A 27,004-nucleotide genomic window follows, 5' to 3' on the forward strand; every position below is an offset into this window, starting at 1 on the left:
AATGATGCCTATTTCACCAATTGTGGATATCTCAGAATCCAAACCCAAAGGGTAGAAAATGGTCCTGTTGAAACCCAAAGAGTAGAAAATGGTCCTGCTGATGCCAGTAGAGAAGGTATGGCAATTTCTTCTCCTACATGCTGAAAGGAGCTCACTGAATGAGCTCCTTTACCTACAGACCTGTTCAGCTCAGCAAATGTTTTTGCCAATTAAAGGGCTTCCTACTGCTGTGGTTGATCCACACAAATGGAAATAGAGGGGAGGCGTGGAGGAAGGAATCATTAAATCAGCAGAACAAAGGCATGAGGCCAACTTAAAAGACCTGATCTGAATAAAGGAAGCTCCTCAAAATACCAGCTTCTTTGTCCTGCCTGTCCTTCATCCATCCAATTCTCCTGAATGCTGTAGAGAGGCTTTGTCATTCTCAATGACATGGCGGGAGGAACCAGTCCTTCAGCACACTGCCTAAAATAGCAACAGACAAGAGACAAAGTGCTCAGAGATTCAGCTCAGTCTGTGAATGCTCAGAATTTGAGGGCCAGATCTGGATTATTCAGTCCTCACAATAAGCTTCCTCATCACAGGTACTTGGTGCTTTGTAGACTGAGCTATGAAGATGGCCTCTTTCATGGTTGCCCCTCTCACAGTCGTTGTCTATATAAGTTAAGGTAATGTGTGTCAGACAGGTGAGGCACCAATATCACAGTAGTACTGCAATTCAAAATTGGGCCCAAATTCCTGGGATGTCTTTAGCAACCTATATACCCCTGATGAAATTGAGATCCATTTTTCCTCATCTCTAAAATTCCTCATCCTTTAGACAGCCACTCCAGTATCCTTATTTCTTTCCAGGTTCTTGTACAAGGCTTATCACCATGATGTTTGAGCAGCTTCCAGTGTGTGAGTGACTTACTTAGGAGCATGTGAGTACTGAGGTTATTGCAGCTCTACATTTATATTATCAGAATTTCCCTTACTACTGCCCTTTTCTTCCATCCTTTCCTATTTATCTAGTAATTCACCTCTTGGGTCTGAGAGATACGACCTGTGAGAGGATCCCAGGCTGAAACTGCCAGTTCAAGAACTATGATTGAGTTACCTTCCCATAACTATTACTATCCAACCTCCAAAACTTGTGTATAGGACATTGCAACATGCCCTTACTTGCATTGTCAGCAGCTTGCAATACTGATACAGGACTTTCCGTCCTCACAAAACAGTTGCACCAAAAGACCTTTATATTCCTTGTTAGTATTTACAGTGGTCTCCTTCCACAAGAGAAAGCAACCTTTAGCAATGCAATTACATCACTCCCATAGACCTTCTCCACTGCATTGTCCCATACATGGTTTTGTGCATCTAAAGCATGGATCATGTCTGTGTGAATAGAATAAAACAAGCCTGATGAAGTCTCTGTTTTTCAGACAAATAGACCAGACGATGGAAAACAATGTCTTTGTGTTATGCTCCTGCAAAAATATGTTGTGTTTGTGCCCCACTGCCATAGCTAGCTATCTTGCATAGACGACAATAGCCTGTTGCTTACAACAGTGACATGGAATTACTTTTTCAGTCCAGTGGAAGATATAGAGGTTCAAATCCCACAGAAGCTTTATTTTGGAAGCTGTGTCTTCTGCTAGAGTTTGGGTGCCTTTGCCAATTCATAAGCAGAGCTTAGTAGGTAGCTGGCTTGTAACTATCGCTCCTTTCTGAACAACACAAGGGTTAAATGGACCTTGCTGTGGACGGAGGCTGTGTGTGCATGAGCCTTTTCAAAGTCCCTGAGCATTTATCATTGTTCCTGTCTCCCAGCTAATGAGCAGCTAAAGTGATTTTCTATTGCTTGTAATTCAGCAAAATTGTTCTAACTGTTCGAGGAGCCAAAATTGACAGGCTAATGTGGCTGCTGCCTGACTGTCTCAATGGCTCATCGAAGGGTGAGCTGATTGCTGCCTCTGTGATCAGCCGAGGTGCTTCAGACCACATCATTTCTGTAATACATCAACAATCCGAAAGCTGAAAACAAAGGCCAGAGGAGAGCAATCATAGGTCAGGGATGAATACTAAAGAGTACAAGGAAGAAAGAAGTATTGTCCTATTCCCTGTTTTTATTTTTCTCTCTGTGTCTCTATGCATTCAGTCTACAGGCAGTGTACTGGTGGTTCTGGACCTTTCCAGACTAGGTGGAATTGAGGATGGTGTGGGCTGGTTGGGTTTATTATTGCCCTAGTAGGTTTGTTGCTGGATCTTGGAAGACTAGAGGGTGGAAAGAGCAGTCACCAACTACAGAAGTCATCAGCCTGAGACAAGTCCTCCATACGTCAGAGTTGATGTTTGCTGCTCACTCACCTTGTTGTGGTCCTGGATAATACAGCAGCTTCAGCAGTGAATGTTCTCAGGGATGAAAAACCCAAGGTCCAACAGTGTCAGCCCCTGGCATTTGAATCCTAAGTCAGACTATGCTCCTAAAACCTCCAGAAACATAAACCTACCTTAAGAAGCCTGAGATTTTTACAGTTACATGTACATATACATATATGTAGATACAGATACTGACAGAAAAACGTTTCAGGATTTTGAGGTTTAGATTATGCTTTGGGTTGCATTTCTGTTTTTATTTTTCCTCCAATGACAGGAATTAGAGAGTTATCTGAAGACAAACCAGAGCACAGTGGGAAAGGCACAGCAGTGAGAATGCCTGGTTTCCCATACCATGTGTATTGGTCTCTATGATGTCCAAAGTGCTGTGAGCTGAAGACTTCTTGTTGAGAGCTTCAGAGCAGCTCTGCTGTATGTGAATTCTCTGGTATCTAACTAAAGAGTTGACCTCCTATTGTAGATATTCTTCAACTCATGGCATAGGGTCTCTACCTTCCAATCAGCCACCTATCTTCACAAAACCTGCAGGAGTCCAGTGTGGTTTAAAGTGCTTTATTTTCTGGCTTTAAAATGGCCAGCATGTTCCAACCATATTGGTTTTAGGAGGTGAACACAGAGTGACTGCATGACCCTCATTTCTTTAGGAAAAAAGACTAAAAAAACCCCATAATGGAGTTCTCAATTATAGCAGTTGAGGTTTCAGAGAACTCCCTAAATGGTTGGACTCAAGAGAAAAGAAAAACACTGGGAAAAACAAGGCTATACAGGAGTCTAACTGAAGCTTTTAGCATTCTGGACCTAACTCCTTCCTTTTCTTGCTCAGGACACGAGTAAGCATGCAAACTCGATTTTTGCCCAGGTGCTCCACTGCAAACTCAGTGGACCAGGAGATGCCTTTTCATCTGCCTCTTTGCAGACATAGGTGTCTCTCCTGGAAGTTAAAGTGTCTGCCAGTATGGCTTTCAGGATCACTGGAACTCAAAAGCTTTCTCGCATCATCAAGTGCAGACTCCAGGGAAGTCATTTTCACATGGTGCTTATGCACTCAGGCCTCTATATCTGAACTAGACAGCTTGAAACCTTGAAATACTATGGCAATTCTTCTATGTCCAGTCCAGCCTCTCATCATCGTTAAGCTCAACTACAGATGAAATCTGAAGGGATTTATCCAGCTACTCTCATCAAAGGCAGGCACTAAAGAAAGCTCTGAATATTTACCCCATGCTGGGTTTATTTATTCACCAAAAAATTTCTTTGGAGTACAAATTAGGTTCTAAGAACCTAATTCTCAGTGTGGGCTTTGTTTGGTGTGTAAAACCTGAGCTTGTGTGGGCTAATCATGGGACTGTCTTAGCAACTGCTGCCTTGTCCACAATAGAAGCTATAATTACCTTAATTTAGTATGAAAGAATGATGGCTCTGCCTTCAAACCTTAGAGATAATCAAGAGACAAACCTAATGCTTTTTCAAATCAGAAGTTCTGGATTCAATTTTTTACCATTGTGACCCAGGAGCATGCATCAAACTGTGACTTACTATGGGTAAAAATAGCCAGGGACATATAGGATCAGGTTTCCTGTCGCAGGAACATGAATAACTTGTGCTACACTGACATTTGGGATCTTTAGATACCATATGGTTGATCCACACAAACATAATATAAAGCACTGTAGCAAAGGTGGGATTTGAACCTGTATTTTCTGAATCCCAGGAGAAGGTGTTGCCTGTAGAATTGCATAAATAGCATCACTAATTGCTTTTCTGAGACTTGTTTACACAGGTCCTGATTTTAGTGATGGTTGGGGGCACTCAGGAGGTTTCTTGAAGGACTTATTTATGTACTAATCTTTCTCGGCTCTTTAGAAGGTGGCTCATCTAGAAGCTGGAGGAGAAGCTGGGTTTCTGTTGAATTACTGATTTAAGGTACTTGCCTTGCTCCATTGACTACTGAAAGAACCTAAAGATTTTACTTAGCCTAGAGCTAAGAAAAAAGCTAAGAAACAAAGTTGTCAACATCTTCCTCATTTATTCACAGAAAAAAGCCCTCCCATGCTAATTGCCCACATCTCCATATTCTTCAGCAGGCTTGCCTTTCATATTACTTGGTTTTATATAGTTGGATGCTTAGGATGTTTGTAACCAAAGAAAGAAGCAGAAAAAGACAGAAAGCACATCTAAAAAGAAGACTTAAATAGAAAAGATGCTTAGATTTAAAGAATTGTCCCCATATTCAATAGTGACGCATTAAATCACTGAAGTTTCAATAACTCATACAGTATCTCCATGGAGATGTGCACCATATGGAGTTAATTAGTAGAACAACAGAACAATCAATTAGTTCCTTAATTAGTTTTACTAAGAAATGATAACAAACACAAACAATTTATTCAAACAAATGCCCAGACCACAATGATAGTTTAATGGCCTCTGTGAAACTGGCTCCATGCTGAGCCCCTTACTGGTACTTTGATTGATTTTGAAGATATTGAGGGTAAGTGTTAGCTTTGGTCCAGCCAAAATGTTTTATCAGTATGATCAATTATTTACAGTATTAGAACACAGAGAGGAGATTGCTGAGAGGTTTTCATTTAAAAAATGATAATAAAAAAGAGGGGAAAGAAAACATTAAATAATATTATTTCATCAAGGCAATATTTAACCTGGTAGCAATATGTGGGGATTAAGACAACAGGGATTTGCCCCGCATGCCACAGTATCTTTTGATCCTAGAAATAAATTGGTTTTCTGTATCTTATCCAAATTGGTATTTTTGGTGTATACATTGAATAAGACAGAATCAGGCATGCACAGATTATCCATTAACTTGGACATATTCAAAACGAAGTGATGCTGGGAAGCGGGATCTTGGCAATTAAGTAGTTGGATACAGAATGTGGAAATCAGAATGTGCAAAGGGAGTTGGCTGTGGGGTTTTATGTTGATATGTATCACAGGTATTCGTATGAGGTTTTTTCTGCATGAAAGGAGGCATCTCTACATGGCACACCTGACTTCTACTGATATCAAGAAGGACTCGAGAGTTCCAGAGAATGCATTACCCAAACCACCAAGAAAAGTTGATATCAAAATCAGCTCCTTTGCTGTGCTCAGGAGCTGTGATTAATTGCTTGTTAACAAGATGTTCAAAGTACAACGATTTATGAGAGTTTGATCAGGCAGATTATGGGATTTAACATTTTAATAAATTCATGGTGACTATAGATATATGTTACAATGATAAATAGGTCAAGCTACTATAGACATTTTAGATCCAATAAAGTTATTTTTAGAATGTGTTTATGTGATGGACTAACCTATTATTTACCCAGCTGCATTTTTATGAACTAATCCTTTCCTTTAAAAGAAAAGCCCAGACTTCAGAATGGTGTTTTATTGCTACCATCTTCCCCATAATTCTTCTTTCTCCAATAAATAGATCTTTTTTTGTGGAAACAAAAAAATCCTCTTTTTGCAACTTTGGAGGCTGCTCAGGCCTTGCAGCCAGAGGCTGTGTGGGAATGATGCTCAGGATGCAGATTGTGAGCAGTCATACCCGGAGGGAACACATCTGGCAATGCTCTTTGGGGGAAACTCATCCACCGAACAGTCTCTCCCAGCTGGGACATCTACAGCAGGGGATCAGGTAATGAAAACTGCTGGCAGAGAGAAATGCAAACTCTTGTATAAGTCATCAAAGCCACTGTCAAGCTGTAGTCTTCATTTCTTTGACCACTGGAGTGTGTGTGCATATTTGTGTCTGTGTCTGAGTCTTCCTGCTAAATTAGAGCAAAATGGAGACCATTTCTCTTTATGCCCTTGCTTCAGTAGCATCTTTTGCCAGTCAAGCAGACTGTGGGTTTCCAAGGTAGCCTTTGTTTCAGGAAACAAGTTCAGGACTGCAACGAGTAGGTGGCACTACCAGCTCTGCTTCTGGTGCTGTGGTTATCACTTTAGTCCCTGAAGATGCTGGTTTAAGAAAAAACCTAACACACGCTTTACAAGTTGCAGTACCTGTGGCTTCTTTACAGCACCTTCGCTTTGCTCTGCTCCTTTTTTTTGGAGACCATATTAAATAGCTATTCTAACCTTGTGGATACCATTTATTATTTCACTAAGGAAGAGGAAAAAAATGTCATTTTCATGTCTGTGTAAACAAAGTCTTCCTCTTGGCTTGTTCCTGCAGGTCACTGTGAGGTGTTTCAGTAACACAGCCCCCATCTTCAACACCCCAGTAAGCCTCCAGTTGGTGGCTGAGTAGCTGAGGATAAATCTCTGCTTGCAGCTAGGCTGCTGGTTAGAATGTAAATGTCTAAACTTTGCAGAAGTGACCTCTGTTAAGTGGTTTAATGCAGTGTGTTGCCAGTAGCTCATGAATTCTGTATTACAGCAAGCAGTTCCATGAGATTGCAACTATCTTCCTAATAATACAACCTCAACATATTTATCACAATAACTCAGACATAGAGAAAATATAAATATCTTTGATATGGGGAAATGAACTGGCTGCCTATAGGCATCCTCTTTGCTTTATTGATTTAACCCTTTACAGGTGTCTGTCAGCAACTGCTGCAAAGAAACAGATTCAAAAGGATTAAACAATGATGCTGTGTTCGGGCACAACACAATTCAGCCTGGTTCAGAGTGTTTTACAGATGTTACCAGCAGACCCACAGGTTGAAGATTTGAAGGTTTGCTTAACAGCCTGCTGAAATGAAGCAATCTATGCATTTGAGGAAGAACAAACTAGATTTCTTTCACTGTGCAGTATATTTAGGAGAGGGAGTCAAGAAAACTGTGCCCAACTGAGGCATCATGAATAATGTCAGGGAGGCAGAATGCTGATCCTGTTGCTTGGTTGAAGCCATCAGGCACAGCACAATGCTTGCGGTTGCCTCATGCTTTCTGACCCCGTGTGCAGGATCCTGCTGGCCAGAGGATTCCAGATGGGTTGTAACTGGTATAAGGTGCCAAAAGGGGAGAATGACAACAGTGATCTTCTGAGAGTCCCCTAATGAGGGGCTACTTATCCTATATAATCCATGAGCCTGGGTGGATCTGATATCAAGGAGTTGTTACCAATGACCTTGGTTTTAAGTCCACCCCATTGCTCCCCATGACATCAAGCTCTTTTTCTCTCATGTTGGAGGATAAGAGACTCAGTTGATACTTGCTAAACATAACCACCATTCCCTGTATCTCAGATCTCTCTAGAGATCAGATGATGGCTGTGTGCTAGCACTAACCCTGTCTGACTTATGTTAGTTATCTGATGTGATCAGAGACCAGAGTGGTACCAGGTAGTTTTTAAAGCTCATGCATATGGTCAGGTAGAGCTGATTTCTCCATTTCTAAGGGATTTAGGATAGGGAGAATTAGAAGTTCTTATGCACTAGCTAAATTCTTTTGTGTGTGATCAGGTCTATGTGATAAAGAGAGTCATGTTCTGGAGTGATAAAAGCCTAATTTCATGGGCCATCCACACTGCTTTTCTTGAGATAGATAATGTTCCTACAACACACATTTCCCCATCTTCTTTCCTGATTAAGATCTCCTTTCAGTTCTTTTTAAAATGAAGTAAAACTTTGGAGTTGCTGAAGAAGTAGCACTTTTTAGGATCATTTTAACCCTCCAGAGAAAGGTCTTTCAATATTTCAAGCAGCAGCAAACTTTGGAAAGCAGGAAAAAAGGGTTTTGAGGTTCTTTTCTTTTGAAGTATGGCTGGATACAGACAGGAGAAGGCCAGGGATGCAGCAGCTGAGACAAAAGGGGAGGAGAAAATGTCACGGCTGCTTTTTATTGTTTTTATGATACTACTTAGACCCAAGAAAATGTTTCCATTTCAGATATAAACAACTTGAGATGGATCCAGAAACAAATGTGCCAACACTATTGAAATGTGGGCTGAGCTGCATTTCTCACTGTAGTTTCACTCCATGATGGGTGCACAGACCCTTCCTCCTGTTTGGGGGAATCATTCTTTCAGTTAGCAGTTGTGCTTGATGCAGGGATTTAACTCTTATGTATTTATTTGTAGTAGGAGGATGTTTTCAGCTGTGAAATCCCTATGAAATTGAGATTTCACTGTATGTTGAACTTCACACCCTCTGGATAACCAAGGTCCTGTTCCAGTGGTGCAATGTGCAGCTGCAGGCAGCTGGATCTTCAGGTGGAGTGCGTGCTCAGCATGCTTAGGGCACCAATCCTGCTAGATACTAAGCACTTACCTACTTCTGGAAGATGTGAGCAATCCTCACTGCACCTTTATCTCTGCTCATTGAGTTTGGAGGGATGCTTCAAAGCAAGAAAGAAAAACTCTTTATCTACACGCTAACCTCTAATATGAGCAAAATCTGCTGACAGGGAAACAGGCCCCAAAATCAGACCTATGTGTATGATTTTAGTATGACTTTTATTAACCTTTGTCATCTCCATCCAAATGGATTCAGGGTGTTTATGGACTTTACAGTGGTCACTGCGGTGTTGCCCTCGAGAGATGAGAAGGGGCAATGCCAGCAAGAACCTACTGAGCTAAGAGGAAGATCAAATATCTTTCTTTTGCCAGTTTTTGCAGAGCCTGCCCACTGATGTACATTTGCTTAGCCACCCTTTTCAAGGCAAATGTTGGGTCAGGACGTTACAGCTACATTACAAAGGGAAAGCGTTTCCTGATAGAGATGTAACTGTCTCTAATTAAAGTGCCTGGTAGGGGATCCCAAATCCACCTGACCTCACCACCACCTTGTCCCTGCAAGTGGAGACCTCTGAGGCTCAGAACATGTCTCTCCCTTGCCTATGTTTTAATTTGTCTTCCCAAGGCTCTCGGACTGATGAAACCTCAATTATCTGATACTCAAAGCTAAGCAAATCTAGACAGCTGTTTGAGACCATGACTGCTTTTGCCCGTTTAGATCAGACACTTTCTCTCTAATCTTTTCCAATTTCTCTAACATGCACTTTATTTTTTAATGCCCAACTCTTTTTTTCCCCCCAGAGCTGCAATCTTCTACACCGCTGACAACAAAAATCCTTTTACTGTCTCTGGTCCATGCTGTTTTCCCAGCCCAGGGACATGTGCAGAAATAAGCAGCCCCGCTGAAGCCTGCTCTCTCTTTGCATAAATACAGTGGTTATGGAAAGGTGTTCATTCTATTTTCCACAACCTGTCATGTTGACTTTATAATGAACCGGTTACTCAGCTCTGGGAAACAGATGGAAACCTCTTCTGACAGCCCCTGTCAAAGAAATAGGCAGGAAGAAGGAGAAAAGAATCGCTGGATATGAACTCCTAGTACTTACATGGACAGTGGCAGGAACTGAGGAAAGATGTAGGTTTTGAACAGGATTTAAAGGCTTCATCAATCATAAAAGTGATGGAAATGCAGCCATCAAATAAAAATAAAAAGATATATAACTGGTTTTACACCATGAATTGATTTCCTCCCTGGTGAAAGCAATGCAAAGGTGGTGTTTTGGAAACAGAACCAAGAAGCAGGTAATCAGTCTATTTACATACTCCAAGCCAAAGGGAATATAAAAACCTGGAGGAAATGGCAGAAATGAGCATTAGTAAAACTGATCTAATCTCTGGTGTTATTAGTTGCACAAGCCAGGCTGTATGATAGATATACATATATATTGCTTCTCTCCTCTTTCAGCCACGGCCTCATATAACATCTGTCATCTTGCTTTTCCCCAGTGACAGAGCCAGCCCTACTGAGCATGTCCTGCAGATTCAGCTCCTCAGGATCATCTTTGCAGAGCAATACAGGTATTGTTTTCTCCACGAATAGGGCAGGGTGTTAACAGTGAATTGTCCTTGCAGGGTGGGTAGCTGTTCAGCCCTGGCACAGACTGAATGTGTGCTGGCATTTTGCAGGAGCAGGGCATGCTCACTGTACATCACTATAAGAGACTTGGCGCAATAGGAGGTTAGAAAGACTAAACCCAAGAGTTTTTGTTTAGTTTCCCAGGGATTTGAGATGTCTGTGATACAACATGCAGGCATCTATCAGACACCACATAACAACCTCCAAACTTCAAGAGAATGGTCAAGCTCTCAAAACATCTAAATTCATGGGGATTTCCTGAAAATAGATGGATGGAGGAGAGGAGGAGCCCTAACAATGGCCCAGAGTTGCAGTGTTAGCTCAGCCCTTGTTAGACATCAGAAATTCTAAAGGGGCATTTAGTCCTGAGACATGAATCTTTGAATGGCCCAGCTACATTGGTTCTGCTGCTCAGGGAGCTGCTTCCTTAATCTGACAGTGTTTCTAAAACTGAAAACCCTTAGGAGAGCTTTCAGGCAGTTTCGTTCATGTTAAACACACTTTCTTTCCCCCCCAGAACATATAGTTAGAACTGAAATCCCTTGAAAATAAAACCTACAAAGATGATGACATTTGATATGATAAATCCTAATGTTAAGTGGCAGAGGCAGCCACAGCCCTCCTGATGACAGTCAACAACCTCAAACAGAGATGACAACCAGCATTAAGCTGTACAACAGCCAGATGATTGTCTTGTGTAATTTTGTTGAGGACCACAAACAACAGGAGGAATCCAAAGAGGACTGGATGTGTGCATCTCCTACTGCACTCAGGCAAAGCTGCTGCTATGTTGTGGTTGGATCCAGGACCTCTCTTCAGTTATCATAAATTCAAGGTCAAAGATCAGCACCTACTCAGATGCTATCAGGCCAGCGTGATGAAGGCAGTCCGACACCTATAGCCAATGTCCTGCCAAGGTTTATATAGCTAGCAACATCCCTCTCTGCCTTTGACTTTCCAAGTGAATAATCAATAACTGTTTATAGCTGAAGGCAGCCTTGAAATTCATGGCTAGACCAAGAGGATGACACTTTACCCTTTTCCCACCACGCCTGTTAGTTACACATGCAAATCAATTGCCAGCATGAGATTATGTGATTCATTGTTATAGAAGTATAAGGGAAGAAAGTTGAACTACAGTTGACAGAAAGTCGAACAGGAGGATTTTATCAACTGGAAAACAAGATCATGGATGGAAGAATCCTGTCCCTAAGTCTGGCTCCCACAGAGGTGTCTTATGAGCCTAGGATAGATTTTTCTGTGCTATCCTTGCTTAAGTACTCTACAGAAGTGACCTGTGGGTTGTTGTCCTCTGGCTGGTGCTGCAGTTCTTTGCATGTAGCACTAAGGGTTATGTGTGGCAGTGAGGGGAGGAGAGAGTCATACAAAACACTAGGAGAACCTTTGCTACATGTTTATTGATTGGTTCCATGTATTATTTCCCTGTGGACTATGAGAGCCCCCTGGAGAGTCCTCCAAGAAGGCTCCAATGGGGGGAATCCTGAGAAGGCACTGGAGGACTGGAAATATCTTGCACCAACACTAGTGGTTGCTACAATGAACAATAACATGGGTGAACTCGAGATTTATCCCATGTTTCCATCAGACAAATCAAGTTAACTAGCTCCAGCATGCCAAAGAAAAGTGATTTTGGGCACAAGCAGAGTTGTAACTAGGGGCCACATTCAGGTGACACAAGTTGACTTGCATGTTGAAAGGGATGTATGGTTGGCCTAGGGGTGCACTTCCACCTCAGCAGGATGTGGGGTGCTTGTTTCTAGGGGTGGCAGTTGACTCAATAGCTGGCATGGATGTTTGGAGTTACTGTGCATGTCTCAGTGAAAGGGGCTGAGAAATGGATGGCTGCTTTGGACAGGATGGAGGTGGACTGAGCAGTGATGGGTCAGGCTGGGTGGGGCTTTGAGCAATTTGGTTGAGTGGAAGATGTCCCTGCCCGTGGCAGGGAGTTGGAACTAGGTGAGCTTTAAGGTCCCTTCCAACTCAAATTATTCTAGAATTCTATGGGATATGGTAAAACTCTGTCTACTTTGACGTTCACCTTCTTACACATCAAACAATGAGACAGTGAAGGAAAACTGTGCTTGGAATAAATATACCACTGATCCTAGGAGGGCTTCAAAGGAGCCTGAGAGCTGGGTGTCTGGATCCTATAAATAAATCAGACTTGAACACCTAGCTGCCCCTAAGATACCTTTTGAAAGTACAAGCCAAAAGCCAACACCCCCTTGAAGAAACTGGGTGGAGGATTAGAGGGGGCAGCTGAAGGAAGAGAGCTGCGGGAAGGACTCTTTCCTTTGTAAGGAAAAAGCATCTGCCAGCACTTTAATCCAGGCTGATGGGTTCTCCTGGGCTGCGAGAGAGCTGTTGCTGGTGTGCAGAGCTGGTGTGTACAGACGAAAAGTGCTTTCAAATATTTTTTAAAGAGCCCTGAAGAGAAATGTGATTTTTTCAGTGAAACTCCTGAGAGTTTTTAAGCATGGATTTGTTTGGGTAAATTGTGAGTGAGTGCCCTCCCGTGAGCACATGGGAATGGCTGTTTAATTGGCCTACACCTGGTGTTGATTACGATGCTGCTTTTGCTTTTTTGCTTTCCTAATTCCCTTCACTGTATCTCATTTTGTGCAGCTTCACGGCTGCACCCCACGGCTTGGGTTTGGCACACCCAGTGTAAAGCATAAAGAGCACTGGAAAAATGATGCAAAACTCTTCCCACATTGATGTAGTTCAGTGTTAAAAAGCCAAGGCACAGGTTGGGAAGTTCTTGATTTGGCTGTGAGAAGGGCAGAGAAGTTTGCTGTATCTAAGGATGTATTTTTGAAGCAGGATTTCCTCTCCACTCACTATTAGGTTCGCAACCATATTTTAGTGAAAACAAACCGTGTCCCTTATTGCTGCCTTTACTGGCAAGCAAATTCCTGGCACAGCTTGCTGTGCAAATGCATAAAGGCTGAACCTTGCTGCATTATAGCCCTGTCTTACCTACCAACTAATAGCCTTACAGGCAACTAACTGGGACTTGATGTGTCTCAGTCAGAAGGGGTAAGCCCCAAACCATGGTCTGGACCAGCTGTATTGGTGTAGATGCAGAGGGTGCTTTTCTTAGTAGTATTATTTTGATTAGATCTCTGGGTGCTCACTTGAGAATCAGACCTCATCTTGTGTCTAAAATAAGACGATCCAGTTCTGGAATCGTATTTATTTGGCTCCCAACTGCCACTGTATCAGCAAAGGCAAAAAGAATAGGCTTAGACTTGGCATTGCCGGGGTGTGAATGGAAGGAGGGGGAAAGAAATACTAGCAGCTTCCTCGAACATTGTAATTTCATTTTTGCCAGGACTGTAGAGCTAAAATAATTTGGCTTTGAATTTGAATAGAAACTGAAAAGCGGGAGAATTTGGGAAAGGGTGGTACTCATGCAAGGCATTAGCTGTTAAATTATAGGCTTGCTATGAAAAGCAGTTGTGTGTCTGTAGAAGTGTGCTGAGAGAGCTTACAGCAGGGAGGGGTGCGGGCAGGGAAAGACATTTGATTTAATACACAGCTTTTGCTCAGTTCATTGGAGACCACTTTTGGTGCAAGAAAATAAGAACATTTCGAGGGCTGGATTCTGCATAATATTTCAGGATTAAGCAAACAAGGCAACAAAAACCCCCAACCCAAGCCCAGCGCTCTGAGTACCCTTCTCATGGGCTGCTTTGTTATTTTCAAATCTGAAGCCTTCCTTTTCACACAGCTCCAATCTTGCTTAAAAAGATGAAACATCTGGAAGTGTGTGTGTGTGTTTGTGCATAGACAGAGACCCTCTGCACCAAGCCTATGTCTCCTCTGTGCTCATTAACCGGCTGCAGATTCTAAATGAGGGTTGTGACTGGAGCTGAGATATAGGGAAAAACCCACCTGGTGAGAAAGCCTTTACTATTTATTTTGCTTAAAGCCCTCAAAGTTTACTCAGCTGTTGAAACAACAAACCCCTTTTCTTCAGCTGAAATGGTAAAAAGAGAGAGAGGAATTGAAAGGAAAGAAATAAAAGCAAGTGGAGGAAAGCAGGGAAGGAAAGAGGAGAGAAGAAAAGAGAAGGAAATGGAAGGATTGCCTCAATCTGCTTTGCTGGCCTTGCTGCTTGTTAGATAGCACATGGAAGAATGTCTCTTACATGAGTCAAACAGCCCTGTGCCCCACGGACATCTCTTTAGCATCTCATCATGGGTCATTCATTGCAAGACTACTCATAAAGTAGTTAGGGTTGGAGAGGACCTTAATGTCATGTAGTTCCAATCCCCTGCCATGGACAGGGATGCCTCACACTAGACCATGTCGCCCAAGACTCTGTCCAACATCATGTAGTTCCTCACAGTCAGTTCCCTATCTGTATACATGGTGGATTTAGCCACCCTAATTCCAAGCCCACAGTTGGGATGCAACCTCTCTAAGTGAAATTTGCTGTGGTAGGAGATAGAAATATTGTGGACACAGCAATTTAATGGAACTGTCACCTGCCAGTTCATGAAACAAAGCTGCCAGTCAAGCTGCTCATAGAGCAGCTATGCTGTCCCCTCCTACGTTTCTTCTCACTCTCCTGATCCTCCTGACCCAGTGCAGATGGAAACTCTGATGCTTATTACTCCAAGCATTAACTTTTTCTTTGTTGTGACTGTTCTCTTTTGCCTTATTCATTTTGTTTAGGTCTGAGAATAAGGTTTGTTCCAGCCTAGTAATAGCCTACAGCCATGAGCCAGGCAGTTGAGATTTCAGAGAGATAAAAAGACACAGCAGAAGAAAATATGTGAAAAATTGCAATGACAAGGTTTCTGCTGGTAGCTTGTGATACAGAGAAATGAAGTCCCAGGCCAACAGGCATTGGCAGCTGAGAAAATGCTCGTGCTGGCATTGTCTATCTGGCAAGACAGGCAGGCAGAGGGGATGGGTTGATGGGGGAATCGGGTATAGAAAATACTTGCAGGAGGCTGTACAATACAAGCAAATCTAAATTTTCAAGCAAGCACTCAAGTCAGTCTCCTGTGTTGTATAGCTCTGGGGCTTATAAGCAGCTTTCTCTTCCTTTTTAACCTGGTGAGCCCTACAAACACAAATAGGGAAGGTTGTTTTCATCTAGTCTGGAAAATACACTGATCCCAGTGTGTCTGACTTTGTCAGCTCGGTGGCAGAAAATGTTGATATCCCCATTCCTGTGAATTTGCAGGACCTGTAAGTTACGCACAGCCTTCCTCGGTGGAGCCGAGACTACACCGTGTGCTCTGGTATGGATTGTGCTGTGCTGGGGCCAGCTCACAGGAGCATCTGTGTGTTTTCAGAACTTGTCTTCACACATCTCAGAGAAATGCAATGCTCTGCCAGGCTCCAGCAAACTGAAGGTCAGCAAAGTTCCCTGTGGACAACAGTGATAAAATCCTGCTCTTGCAGACAGGCAGTACCAGAGAAGATTGGGCTGGGGGATTAAAACCTCATTTCTGTTCCATCTCTTTTGGCAATCCCATTTCCCAACTCACAAATCGCCTTTGTTCACTGCTTGTCCCTAGCATGTGGCGTTATCCATACACAGATACCAGCAGCATATTGGCAGCCTCTGTCCTTCTCCTACATTTAGCTCTTTCAGACGTGCAGAAGAAACAGCCAGATCACAGGCCATTTTAGGTGCACATAAGCCTAGGGCTGGTGAAAAGAGGCCAGTCAATACAATACTGCATTCAGATATATAACCTCCATCATAATGGCAGCAGTTTCCCCTCTAGCTGTATGGCCTAGAGGTGGAAATACTGCCTGTGAGTAAGAGTGAAGCTCTTTCTCCCTCTCTGGAACTTGTGCTTTTCGTGGTTGTGGTCAGACAGAAGGATCAAAACAAGGCTTGTTGATGCAGATGAGAAATTAAACTGATTATAAGCTGACCCACAAACAGCTTCTCCTAGAAACTTATCTGATAAATTTCCTAGGCTAGATCTGAACCTGTGGTCAAGTTGAACGAGCCTCAACCCATTATCAAACCACTGAGCTCGCAGCTCTTGATATGCAATAAATCCCCAATGGCAATTAGCCCCAACGTCTCTGTATTTCTCCTGTCCATAGGAACTAACCACATCTCTGTCTCCCCTCAGTTGCACGTGGTGTATTTTGGGCACCAGGAACTATTTGTGAAGAGCAGTGATTGTGCGTGACTATAATAAACACACTGCCACGTTGATGGTTTATTGAAGTCCAACCAGCACCCAATTATGTAAATCCGATTATCTGTTGAGGAGGCTTTGCTGAAACAGCTTGGAGTTGTAACACTTTATTTTTCGTGGGAATGGGAAAATTTAGTTGAAAATGCTTTTTGAGTCTTAAGCATTAGGCTCCCAGAGCTGAATATGGCCAGCTCACTTGCATGTGGCTCTGGAAGGTGGGTTTATGTTCTTCCATGATAATACCTTTATCTCTTTGCCTTCACACCCAGGCTGAGGCTGGTGGGGGGCTGTTGATTCATCCCTTTTCAGTGTGGGAGGTCTGAATGAGTGCAGGTGGGAATAACAGACCCACTGCTGACAACAGACCTCAGCAGTGGTTCTGGGGTGGTTCTTTGGCACAGATAACTTGCTCTGCTGCTGTCACAAGGATTTTGCAATATTGACAATGTATTGCTAAGTGTAAACTTATGGGGACCTTAGTCATTCTACTGGCTCACAGTGGTAGCTAGATATGCTGAGCTGTTTAATGTGAAGCAAAGCAGTGAAGTCAGAGAGTATAAAGATAGTTTTAATTGTTTAATAGTGATAACATTGATGATAATGATAATAATAACAACAACAATAGTATCATGGGAAAATTAAAGCTGTGCTGCTGCAAAATCCCTAGCCTCACCACATGCCATAGGGCTGAGGTGTGGAACTGAGGAATGGACTTCTTCATGAGCATCTAAAGGAGCAATGCACCCACAAGCCTCTGAAAGCAAGTGAGATCTTCACCCCATACCTAACTAAAAGGCAGATGGAAGGGTGAGTGCACCTCCCCATGTTTCACCTGCACAGCTGAGAAGCAGATCTCAGCCAAGCTCCTCTATTTGCTTCTTTGTGTTCATATCTCAAGTAGGACTTTTTATCCAGGCTTTGATAGAGGCAGACTAAAGGAGGTGGCACTTGTGGAAGTAACATTCTGAGCTTTGAGTCTGAGGTGCTTTCCTGGAGGTGGCACATCTTGAACACAGGTATCATCAACCCACAAGGTTAAAGCAGTGGTCTCTGAGCCCTGCTGGAGACAGGACAGAGCCAGGAGGCAGCCCAGGCCATGCATACAGACACCCAAGAGGCTCTTTTTTGTGGAATCATAGCTACAGCCTACACTAGATCAACTGGATTCTCGGATTTCAGGAGCTTCACTCTCAGGAGGCTGCCTTGCTGAGATGCAGTCGGGTGTGCACATGAGATAAGGCTTGCGGCCAATTTTACATACGAGTATTTGATTTTATTTGACTTCTCTAAAGCAGATGGAAGGTGTTAGACATCCTCACCGTTCCTGCTGGCTGTTCCTTAAGGAATCTGTCAGCCGTACTGACAGCAGGGGACAAGCCAACTTTCAGCACCCCTGCGAGCTGACTGACACGTTCTGGAGACCCTAGTGCTCCTCGTGAAAGGCACATTGGTCAGGTTGGCTCAGCTGAGGTGGGTTTGTCTTGCTGCCATTCAGGGCTGCACTGAGCCATAATCACTGCTATTATGGTAATGCTGGGAATGTGGCATGCAGCCCTTTCCTCCCCCCTCTCTGTTCCCCCTTCTGGTTGGATTTACATCCCATGTGAACAGGGAAAAAAGAAAGGATTTATTGTTTGTGAGCATTAAAAGCACATATTTCAGCCAGAAAGGACAAAAAAGGATCAATTAACATGTAGCAAAGGGACAAAGATAGCAGAGAGAGGAAACCTTGAGTAACTCAGCTTGTTCCAGAATGGCTGTGCACCTAGCCCAGCCTGCTCCATGCACTACGGTGATGTACTCTCCATTCCTGTGTGATCAGAAGCTCTGCTATCTCCTGTTCCTTCCTCTCCTTGCTCCAGAGCTCCACAGGAATGGATGGTGGAGCGTGTCATTTCAAAGAGCACTGACAGACTAGGAGAGAAAGATGCTTTGCTGCCAGCAGCCCTATCTCATCAATTTAATCAGCAATACACCCACTGCGGTCCCTGCACAGCTGGCAATGGGAAAGGGATGCAGGCTAACACTGGGAGATGCATCAGACACCCTGCATGAGCAGAGAGTGTGTCCTGCTCCTGCCCAAGTCAAAAAAGGGTTTCCTGATGATGCTGCTGACAGCAGGAGCTGGACTTGGCTTCCTCATCTCTCCTCCTGTGATCAATCTTTCAGGTTGTTGAATCCCACCCCCCTGTCTGTGCCTGCTTTAGGGTGAGACCTGCCACTGTTTCCTCACTGTGCTAATGCCCTTCAGGGCCATTTGAACTCATCTCTGGGACTTGAGTTGATGAAGACTTTTCAGGGTCTTTTAAAAGAAAATAACCAACCCAGCCTTTTTATTAAAAAGAAAAGAAGTATATTTTTCATTAAAAGCAAGTGTTTTATTAAAATCTTCATTCTCTCCCCAAACCTTTGCATTGCAAACATCTTCCAAATGTATCCTGACACATTCTGTTTACTAGCACCTGTGTTTGCAATAAATGTTTTCATTAAAATATTTCACCGTAAGTTCATGAGGAATAAAAAACAAAAGCGAAAAGAAGAAATGAGTCTATTTTTAACGTTTCAGCATGAAAACAGTTTTGAGTTGTTGTGTGAAATTAATTGCAGAATTTTTAATCAGCTTTAACCAGGTGGAGGAGGGAAGAGAAACAACAAAGAGACACCAGTAAATGGCAACAAGACAATTGTCAGCCTGAATCACACTATGACTATGGCTACCAGCCTATGGCTATGGCTAATGTCAGATGCTTCTAAAGGAGATATAAGCACTGCACAACACAGATGTAGGATAATCCATCTCCCCCTCCCTCCCACTTATTCTCTATTTTCTCAGAGGAATGTGTGAAGTCTCCTGTAAGGGTTTGTAGCATTAACTGCTCTAATTCTGGGCATTCTCCTTTTCCAAGTGAGTAGCCAGTCCCCTGGCAATCCTTTAAAACTCTTACTCTCAGACATTTCCCCTGGCAATGAAACAAACTGTGAAGAAATAGTTCCTTTTATCAGTTTTGAATTTGCTGCTTCTTAATATCCCATCAACTGTCTCTTTGTTCTCCTGCCAGGAGACACGGACAGCAGAACTCCCAGCCCAGCCTCTCCAGCCTGTTTGTCATTTAATACAATATTCCCATATTCCTTTTGCATTTGTCCCTGTACTGAGCTGAGTATTTTCTTCATATGGGAATTCCCTCAGGTCCCTTTAATGAACTCTCATTTTGCAGTGTCCTTTCTCAGTTGGGGTAAGCAGCACATCACACAGTACTCCAGAGTGTGCATCATTGGTTCAACTCATGGCTGCAAAAGGGTTTATATACATGAATGCCTACTGAAATTCTTCTGCCTTCAGCTTCCAGGGCTTTGGTTTCCGGGGTTGTTTGTTTATAGTGGCTTTGAATTGAGAACTAAGGTCCTATACCGAATGTTGCATCATTGCTTGCAGGGCTGCTGACCCAAAGCCAGAGCCAACGCCTTTGCCATGCAGCCCTATCTCTGATTCCTTGGGGGCTGTAATTATCTGAATGCTCACAGATCCTGCTCCATGTGTGTGTACCAGAGCCTCTTTAAAGCAGAGTGGAGAGGGCTTTCCTGCCTGACTCTTGCTGGTATGAATTGTCACGAGTGGTGTGATTGTAAGCAATGATGCAATTTGACATTCACACCCTGCAGGCTGAAACCCAAGAAAAAATGTTCTGATCCTGTGTGAGACAGACCAGATAAACACCATGAAGAGTCCATAAGGCTTTTGAGTGACAGATGAACATCTTGGTCCAGTTTCTCCTGAACAATCACGGATAGCCTCGCAGCAGTGTTTTCAGTAGGAAATAGGGTCCATCTCTGTGTTGCTTATCCTACCAGCACTCTCGAGTCTGCTGAAGGCTAGATGTAAGTGAAGAAGTGGAAGAAATGAGGAAGATCAAAGTATGTGGAACAAATTAATGACAGTTCTGAATAAGAAAGAGCTTTAAGAATACAGTAAATATTGGTGGGTGTGTGGAGGGAGTTGTAACAGAGATAAAGCAGGCTCTTTAGTAAACTAGCAAAGGAATAAAATCGATGATGGCTGAGTTACAAATAACACAGCCGAGCTACTGAACTCCTCTTTTCAAAGTAACCCTTTACAGAAAAAGCACAAAAAACCTGGGACAAACAATTAAGAAGCAATGAAGACCTTGTCAATAGAGCTGTTGATAAGGAACAGATAAAAAGGATACTTAAATTGAATACAGTAGAATTCCTTTTTACTGATCGCTCCTCCTAGTGATCATCCAGCCCTCTGGATCAAACCTTTTTTTCAGAAGCCAGTTCCCATTTGTGTTGATATGTTTGCTTCTTGCTTAGACTGCTCAGCAGGGCTTTTGGTCATGAGGATTAGTCTGAATAGTTATTTCTCTGATTTTCTTTGATGTTTTCAAAGGTGGAAAAAACCCCCTTGTGCTCTGAAGGGGCTATAAATCTCTGTGCCAGTTTAATGAAGTGTTGGCTTGAGCCAGCTATAATTTCACTCATCTCTTTTGGCACTAAAATGCCAAGCAGGGCTCACCTCATTCTCCTTTTACACATTTCTGGTTTTATACATATGCCTGACTTGGAAAGCTTATAGTTTTGTGGGTGTCATGTGGTAAGAATTCAGTCTTAATAATCATCATACATAGAAGCCAATGGGAGGGTTTCCGCTGAAGGCAAGGGAGTTTAGCCTCTGCAGAATCAGCTTTTTAGATAAATGCTTATAAGAGGGTTCACCCTTTATGGGCTCAACAGAGCATCTAGGTAAGCAATAGTCTTGTGCCTCAAAGGAGGCTTATGACATTGCTAAAATATGATCTTATCAGAGGATTTAGGAAACTTTGTCTGATAGGTCGTAACAGTTTCACTGCTGATTTTAAACTGTGAAATCAAAATTAAGTCCTATAGGTGGTAGTGCTCTTAAAAGGAGGGAATGAGAAAAACTGGTGATTACTTCTGAGTCTGCCTAATTTCTGTTCCTATGGAAGGGCAGGGAAACTGAGTCTTAGCTCTCCCTTGGCCTCATACATGATTGTAGGCAAATGATGTCCCATCAGATATTTAGGGGTTCAAAGCAGCACGTGATTGCTCAGTAGGGGGATCCAAATCAGTGCAAGGTCAGGGGTAAGATCCTTCTGAAGATGACCACAGGAGGAGACAGCATTTTTTTAGGTTTCTATGAGACATGTAAGATGCACCTCACAAGTAATTCTCCAAAGCATGATGGGTATTGACAGAGATGGAAAACTGCCAGCCAGACAACAAAGGAAGGGTAAGAGATCAGTGGCACACTAAGCAGGGTTGAAAACACTGTCCAGCAGAATGCCAACAAGGATCAATATTAGCACCACTTTTACTCCACATCAATCTTAATGACTAGAGGGAGGCATAAACAAGGTGTTAATCCTGGTTGCAAGATTATACTCCAGGGGAGTGATTGCAAACACTGTAGACAATGAAATACCCAAATGTACTGAAGTGGTCAGAGGTATGGGTTAATGAAAAGCTGAAAGCCAGATCTCTGTAGCCTGTTTTTCTTTCACTTATGCTGGTGTGAATCACTGGAGAAGTGAATTGAGTTGTGCTCTGTAAAAAAAACAGGTTTACCACAGACCTCCTGCATAAACTCATTAAATTCAACATGATCATTAAGTTAATTATCATTAATTTTTGGACTGGGTTTAAATGAATGAAGAATGAAGACAGTGCACTGTGTCTAGGGAGGAATAATCTAAAACAGAGGAAGCAGACCAGATTCAGGCTTCTGCCTGTTCTATTTCTGCTACAGAATTGTACTCAACTGAAGGCGAGAGTAGGCAGTGAGCTGTGGGCTGGTTTTGAACAATGAATCATAAGCAAGGATCCAAAAAGGAGTATCCAGTCCTTCCTTCTTCTCTTATAGTGTATGTAGACCATACTCTAACCTGATTCCCACTTATAAAAATATTTCTTTAAACTGTTATTAAATATTTCATCATTTATAAACAGCAGAAAAATTCAACACAAAAGAGTGCAGGTGATTTGTTAGCAATATTTATCTACTTTGTTCCTACCCAGCATATCTGGGACATATTTCACAGTCTTCTTTATAATGGTGATGCTAGAGATATAAACAGAGTTAATAGTAAAAAATGCATAATAGCAATACAAAAAGGGCTGATTATTAATAAAACACTGTCAGATTAACTAACGGGAAAATAAAGCCTATCTAGTAAGTGCTTGAGAGATAATTCTTCATTCCAAAGTGGTATTTGAGAGTTATGCACTAATAAAAAAATTGCTTTAAACTTTCTGTGAGATTAAAACTGAATAGGGTTTTTTAAAGGGCTGGTAAAAATTCAGGTTAAAAGTAAGCACTAAACAATAGATAGCAATGTTGAAACCCCATTACGGGCAGATCACATTTCAAAGAAAGGATGCTTTTTATATTTTCAAGTGGCAAATGGCATCTGATATCGCAGATTCTTCCTTGTTGGCTAAACATTGTTTCACCTGTGTGCTGACAAATTTAAGTGCCAGTCATGGTCTGATCTACAGCCAAATGAGTGGGGTTTTCCCCTGGCTTTCTCAGGGCTATGAACTGACTCCAAGACACAGAAAAATATGGTGTGGTTACATTTAGATGACCATGAAATCTATAGCAACCACTGTCTCAAGAGAATACAAGTGCAAGGAGCTGATGAGGTTACAAATGGTCTCCTGGCCAAGCTGCCCTCCTTTCTTCACAAGAATCAACCCAGGACACCTTAGTATGATATAAGGAAGAGTGTCAGGCAGAAGAAATCCTGAGGGGGATGTTGAAAGCAATAGTTTGTGAGATGGCAGGATAAATCCGAGCCGACACAGTTCAGAATGTGAATGCCCCAAATCAGACACTTCAATCTCCTATTAATACTATGAAGCATCCATGTGAAGAAATACCAAATATGCCTGTGAATTCAGTGGTGTATCTACACAGGTAACTGCAGCTCTGCTATACTGGAAAATTGTAGCTTATACATACGTTGTTCCTCAGTGAAATAACAGACAACCTATGAAGGAATCTGGGCAGTGGAAAATGCAAGGCACATTCTTATGCTGGTCTGCAACTAGAAGTTACAATAATACAAATAATAATAACAAAGAGTAAAGAGAATAATTTGAGAGCCAAAGGGTAGGGACAGTTGAAATAACTGTAATAAATCATTCTGGCCTATAACGGAACGAAGAAAACCTGAAGATGACTATTGGCAAACACCTTACATGGGAGCATTTTTCCTGTATGAAAGACCTGATTGAAGGAAACATAGATCTGGTATTTGATACCAGTGGAAGCAGAGGGTATAAACCTGAAGGCAGTTGCCCTGCAAGAGGATGACCAGAGGATTACTGATTCAGAATAAAAGAGGAGGAAACTTGCCTTTTTCAATTCTATCCTGCAAGACTGCTGCAAAATTTACTTGGTACCAGCAGAAAAGCTGCTGGGAAATTTTCACACAAAAGCTGTCAGTGCTCCTGACCAGTTTCTGCTTCTCAGAGTTTGCAGTGTAAAAAAATCCCCCCAAATCAAGAATTTCTCTTCCTACCTCCATTAAAATGAACCACCAAAATCCTACATATTTATAAGCTCTGAATATGATTAATCTTCTGAACTTGGAGAAGTATATACTTGTTAAAGGTACTTATTTAGTTGTCTTGTTCCTGGAGACATTCCTGGTTGATAAACAACCTCAGAAAGCTTATTTTAGCTTTAAGAAAGGTTTTTATTATAGATGGACATGACCCACTCTTTGGTAATTTCATTCTGAATGAGACGATTTGAGCCCACTATGCCTCAAAAGTCAATTGTGAGGCTTTGTTGCAACTGGTACCTGTCTGAAGAAAGCAGTGTGAGTGCTGAATGTAACAGACAGTTGGGTGGATGCTCTAAACTGAGCTGCAGCTCAGTACCTAACACCAACCATCCAGCTGACCCTGAGCATAGGCACAGCCTTTGTGTTTAACAAAGGTCTTGCAGAGGTGCCATTAGCTACCTGAGCGCAGAGTAGTAGTTAGGATGCTGATGGGGTTGATAGTGTTTGTCACTAGACACTGCAGCATGTTTCTGATACTTGTGTTTGGCTACCTCAAGGTACTCACTGTTTGCAGGCACAGTCCCAGAGGATTCAACAACAATAGACTGAAAGAGATGGAGTTTGAAGGGAAAATAAAACAGCTGGATAGATGGAAGGATGATGGCAATGGAAAAGTGGAGTCTCTGTTTTGACTAGTATTCCGTATTTCTTGTTGCGGGAGTACCAGCAAGAAGATATTAATAATACATAAAAAGAATTGTGAAGGTTATCAGCACTGACCCTTTCCCTCTTTCAAGTAGATCTCAAGTTCTTTTTATTGATTATACACAAACTTTAACACATACAAACCAGTTCTGTGCTGCCTTTCAAGGAAGACTGCAGCTTGAGGAACCCAGGCCAGAAACTGCTCATTTCCCTCCACTAGCCACCCTTATTTCTAAGGAATAAAAACCTTTTGGTGTTCTGGGCAAAGTGACACCACAAATGCTTGGTTTTCACTTTGCTGGTTGACCACTGGGCATTTGATAGAATTTTAACATGAGAAACATCATGTTGAACAGCATTTTGTCTTGCAACATGAGCCTGTCATCCTCGTGCCTGGCTGAGGGACATGGCCATGAGGTTTCACCTGCAGAATTAACAGCTAGCAAGCAGATTAAGTACAAAATCATTGTTAAAGAAAGACAATACAAATATCATTAGTTGCATATCCTACTCTATTCTGCACCACACGCAGGCACTAGCCTTGTCCTCTTTTAAATTTACCAGAATCTCAAATCAAAGGATATTGAAGGTCAAAGTCAACCCCTGAAGTGGTAGAACAATGTAATGAGCTATTCTGTTTTGCTCCTTCTCTGACTTTAATTTCAAGGGGCAAGAGGATGGCATGGACATGATTGCCTACTTCATTTTAATATAAATGCAACATCATTAAAAGTGTCAGACTGAGAACTTGTCAGAAAGCCTTTCAGAGTGATCTGGACTCTTCCCCTCAAGAGGAAGGGAATGGCAAGTTGATAGTTTCTTAAATGCTGTGTGGTAAACCGAATCTCATTTCTCAAGTCACGAATTTTGCAAATGAACTTGCTATGTATCCAAAAGGAGAAAAAGACTAAGGTTTGATTATTTTGTAACCTTATCAAATGGATACTTACAGATGGGAGGGGAAATGTGTGTGTAGGAGAAGAAATAACAGATCACAGCATCACATGCCCAAAACTTTTGCAATTGCTTCTCCTATCAAGTCTTTGATATAGCAAGTGCTCTTCTCCAGCCACAAGCTCTCCTCTATTTATGTCACCTCACACAATGATGCTGGGAGAAAGAAAACAACCTTAAATTGCTTCCAGCCAGGTTTCTGGTACCCTCAGGCTGGGTGGTGTGTCTCTATCGGAGGCATGAAGCAATGGATGTGTCACACATTTTAGTATCAGGGCTATTGTTGAGGTGAAATATCATGACCTGCTCTAAATGTTTCACCAACAACAACCTGTTGTTTAGCTGACAGAGATCCTGTAGGATCAGAGGGAGAGAGGCTGGTGCGACACAGCACAGCCTTGAAATGTGCTAGGTGAAATCCAATATTACAGAATTTATAACTGCAAAGTTCATCTTGTATTCTTCTCCCTTAGATGCCTTCCTATATTTCAGGCCTGTTGAATCAATGGAACCAAGGGGCAGTTTGTTGTAGCACCCTGTAGCATGATATTAAACTCTTGCTTTATTGCTAACATCAGCAACTTTTTTAGGCTGAGACAAGAAAGAAAGATAGAAAAAGAGAAAGGAAGAGTGTGGGAGAGAGATGGGAGCTACAAGATGTATTGCTTGTATTGCTGAAGTCTTAACTAGGGAAAAAAGTCCAGTACCATAAAACTTAAAAACACATGATGTCCCCATTCTATAGCTCTATAGCATCCCTTTAACAGCCATAGCTAGGCTGGTAACAAAAGGAAATGTTAAATATGCTGTGCCATGGTGAGCCCAGTGTGGCATATGATGGCCCTTTGAGCAGAAGCCAAGTGATTTCTGAGTCCTGCTTTGCCACTCTCATCCTATCCCACCACTGAAATCTGCTGTCTGTGTTCCTTGTTGTTGCAGAGCACAACATCCAGCCTGTTGACTGTTGTTAACACAATGGTTTGGGTCCCAATATGTCTATACTATGCATAGATGCTATTTCTAGGTTTCACGGGCATTTTGTAAACCCCTTACAGCCACGGTTCCCACAGCAGGCTGATAAGAAAAGGAGTCATGGCCTCACTGTACACATCTGGACAGTTTCACTGAAAATTAGGGAGATTACTGGTGTGGTAAAGGATGCTCTTGACTGCTCTGGACAGAGGCAGCAGGGGTTGTGTTGCCCGAAACTCCTTTCAACCTGCCATCCTAAGCCCTGCTAAAGAGCTGGCTCAGTACCAGTGAGACTTGGTCACTAAGCACTTGAGGATTTGCCATTTTCTCTCTGCCAGGGCTTAATACCATCTCTCTGTTGCGAAACCACTGCAAGAGTGAGGGTTAAACATGCGGATGCCAGGTACTGCAGAAA

General features: G+C 42.4%; 1 long non-coding RNA gene across 1 annotated transcript in view; it reads left to right on the forward strand.

Annotated features, from left to right (window-relative positions):
• Window positions 1–10,078: 10,078 nt before the first annotated feature.
• The window catches only part of LOC115617166, a 32,094-nt gene continuing 15,168 nt past the window's right edge, over window positions 10,079–27,004 (forward strand). The window contains exon 1 of the long non-coding RNA XR_003994524.1: window positions 10,079–10,147. This is a non-coding gene — a long non-coding RNA (uncharacterized LOC115617166). The remainder of the gene's footprint in view (window positions 10,148–27,004) is intronic.

Source organism: Strigops habroptila, chromosome 15 (genome assembly GCF_004027225.2).
Source record: "Strigops habroptila isolate Jane chromosome 15, bStrHab1.2.pri, whole genome shotgun sequence".
Taxonomy (NCBI): Eukaryota; Metazoa; Chordata; class Aves; order Psittaciformes; family Psittacidae; genus Strigops; species Strigops habroptila.